The sequence below is a fragment of the Cavia porcellus genome, unplaced genomic scaffold (genome assembly GCF_034190915.1).
Source record: "Cavia porcellus strain 051 isolate PalLab524CR breed Dunkin Hartley unplaced genomic scaffold, mCavPor4.1 scaffold_8, whole genome shotgun sequence".
NCBI lineage: Eukaryota > Metazoa > Chordata > Mammalia > Rodentia > Caviidae > Cavia > Cavia porcellus.
The window spans coordinates 17,954,331-17,957,544 of NW_026947491.1; positions in this window are offsets into that span (position 1 = coordinate 17,954,331).

Here is a 3,214-nt window from a genome sequence, read left to right on the forward strand (position 1 = left end):
AGTAGAGTGGTGCAACCATTGTGGGGGTCAGTCTGGAGATTTTTCAAAAAGCTGGGATTGGAAGTCCTATTTGTACCAGCTATTCCACTTCTTGGCATATTCCCAGAAGAACTGAAAGCATCGTACCCAATGATATATGTTCACCCATGTTTATAGCAGAACAATTTGTAATCCCAGATCTTGGAAATAACCCAAGTGCCTTTAACTGAGGAATAGATAAAAAAGTTGTGGTATTTTTATACAATGGAGTACTACTCAGTTATAAAGAAGGATCACATTGAGATATTTATAAATAAATGGGTGCAGCTTGAGACCATACTCACAAATGAAATAAATCAAACTCACGTGATGATTAAGTACACTAACAACAAAAATAAATCAAACTCATATGATTACCGAATAGTTTCCCTAGCGTAAGAAGTGACTCAAATACATAAAAGTATGTGGTACTCCTAATTCCCCATTATGTGGCTTTGAAGCCTTATAAAGTTTATACCCATTAAGTAGATTGGTTTTATTCTGGACTCTTTGATAGTATTGTCTGTGATGATATGAATAGCTATTTTGAAGAAAACAAAACATCATAATACCTAGTGATGACTTAATATCATCTTGTTTTGAAATTCCATCAAACTGTTGTTCTTTCTCCATTGGTTTTATCATGGTGTATCTTACTGGATTTTATTATATGTGATAATATAAACAAAATTTTTATATGCAAAGAGATAATATAGAAACCATTGTTCCTTTTCCGTTAGGTGGTTCTAAATACTGTGTAATACTTTCATCCCTCTTAATGGATTCAACTCTGTCTTGACATGATTGATGCTATAGTATATGAAGTTATACTGAAATATTTCAATGAAAGAGACACTATGGTAACTACTATGAAGTTGGGTTATCTTGTAGTGAAACACTATGTTGCTTAAATTGTTCTGCTTTGACCTGTATTATTATGTCCTCTTTTATCTCAATCTCCCCCTTTTAAAAAAATACTTATTTATTTATTATTATTATTTTATAATTAAGGGAAAAATAAAAAATAGCAGGATATATTATAGTAACTGTTTTAAATTTCCTATTAACTTGATTTGAAGCCCTGTATTGCTCCCACCATCTTGATTTGACTGATTTTTACTCTGTTCTGTTCTGTTCAATTTGATTGTATCTAGTTTGAGAGTATAGGCAACTAATTTGAGGCAATAAGATTCACTATGATGCCAATTCTGGTTTGACTATTATCTTCTTTTGAAGTCCTGTAATGTCTCCAGTGTTTAGGTTTTATTGGTCTCATTCTGTACTGTCTTGTTCAATTTTATTATACCTAATGATATTGGCAATTCTTTTTAAGGTAGGAAGAGGCATTATGGTAACTATTGTTGATTACCTTGTATCCTGGTGATTTATTTATTTATTTATTTATTTATTTATTTTTTACTGGTACCTGGCATCGAACTCATGACCACACACTTGCAAGGCAGGCGCTTATGCCGCTGAGCTAAATCCCCATGGCCCTCTTGCATCCTATTTTTACATCATGTACTATGTCCATCCTTTGTTTTGATTGACTGCTTTGTTTTGTGATATTTGGTTTTATTCTCTTCCAAAAAAAGTAATAAGAATTATGGGAGTAATAAGACACAAAATGTGTAAATGTTATTGTAAAAAAGAGAGGAAAAGAAAGTGCTCTAAAGGATACAACTGCAAATGTATTTAGATGTGTAAGATAGATGACCATATTACTAAGTTTTTGTTGGAACATTCAGCACAATTGTTTGTAGTCTCACTGTTTGAATGTTCATTTTATATGCTTTAATTCTGTAACTTGAACAACTATTTCTAAAATGACAATATGTAATCTATTAACTATTGATTTCTTACTGTTTTGTTAATTATGTATTACTTGTGCCCTTATACTGCTTTTTTTTCTTTAAATAAAATTAAAAAAAAAAAAAAGACTAGATGTCTGCAGGAGACCAGGGCCAAGTGCTCAGGACCAGTTGGGAAAGCTCTGGACCAGCATGGGGAACCAGGAGCAGCCCCAAATTGGTATGGGGAAGGAATTTCTAGAAGAGGGCTTCACAACATTTAGTGTCTGAGTTTCCCCTCTGTCTTAGCATCACACACACACTGAGGAGAGTGCACAGTGTATCCTCTCCAGTTCACACGTGAGGTCTCCAGACTGGAGAGAATGGAAGGGATTTTGGTGTTGACAGAATGTATTTATACTTGTATTTTACATTCTTCTTCATATGACATCCAGTGGGAAAGCTGCAGCAACGTACATATTCTGGAAAAAAGAATGTGAACCTTGGGAACATAAATGCTTTGCAATACACAGTTCTATGATCCTCATGAAATATTGTCTTTTATTTTTGTCGCCATGATGGAACTGTCACATATAGTCATAAATGTTTCAGTTTAGGAAAGAATAGAATAAAAGTATGTGCAGGAAGGGGGTTTTATGGAAAATGACAGGAGAATTTTTGAGCAAACGCATTACATGTCTTGAGAATGGGCATGGTTTGTGAGTATTTATCTATTGTATAGTTGTGTCAAAATGTATATCACTTGTTCATCAGTAAAATGAACATCTAATGTATATATTTATGCATAATCTATAAAAGTGTGTATTTTTTGAATAATTTCTTACCTCTCCAGCAGTAAAATGAGATGTCAGACCCTTGAACATATTTTTGAAAAAGGTGCCACTTGTCTACTCACTTATGAATACAATAGAATACAGAATGATATTGTCACATTCTGTCATTAGAAGAAGACATGTGACAATCATTGTTCAGTAAGCCCACTTTGTATTGGAATTGCTCAGCAAGTTGTTGAGTTCTGTGAGAAGATTGCAGGACCTCACCGACAGAAAGATTTTATAGCCTATGATCTCACAACTCATAAGACATTAGCCTTCTCACTCTAAGTACACATCTGTAAACCGGTGAAGTTACCAAATCCACTAACTACATATTGGTGAGAATTAAAAAAAAAAAAAAAGGTGAGGTTACAAATAGGAAGAAACCATGTATTCTACATATTGAGAATATTATAAAACAAATCTCAAAACATTCTCATGTGCTTTGAACCCTTCCTTCTCTGAGGCTTCCACCATAGAATCGGCCATATATACAGGAGGCCATGCAAATAGGACCTCCTTGTGCTATTGAAAACCACCCCAGATTTCACCCGGCAGCTCTGCAGAGGA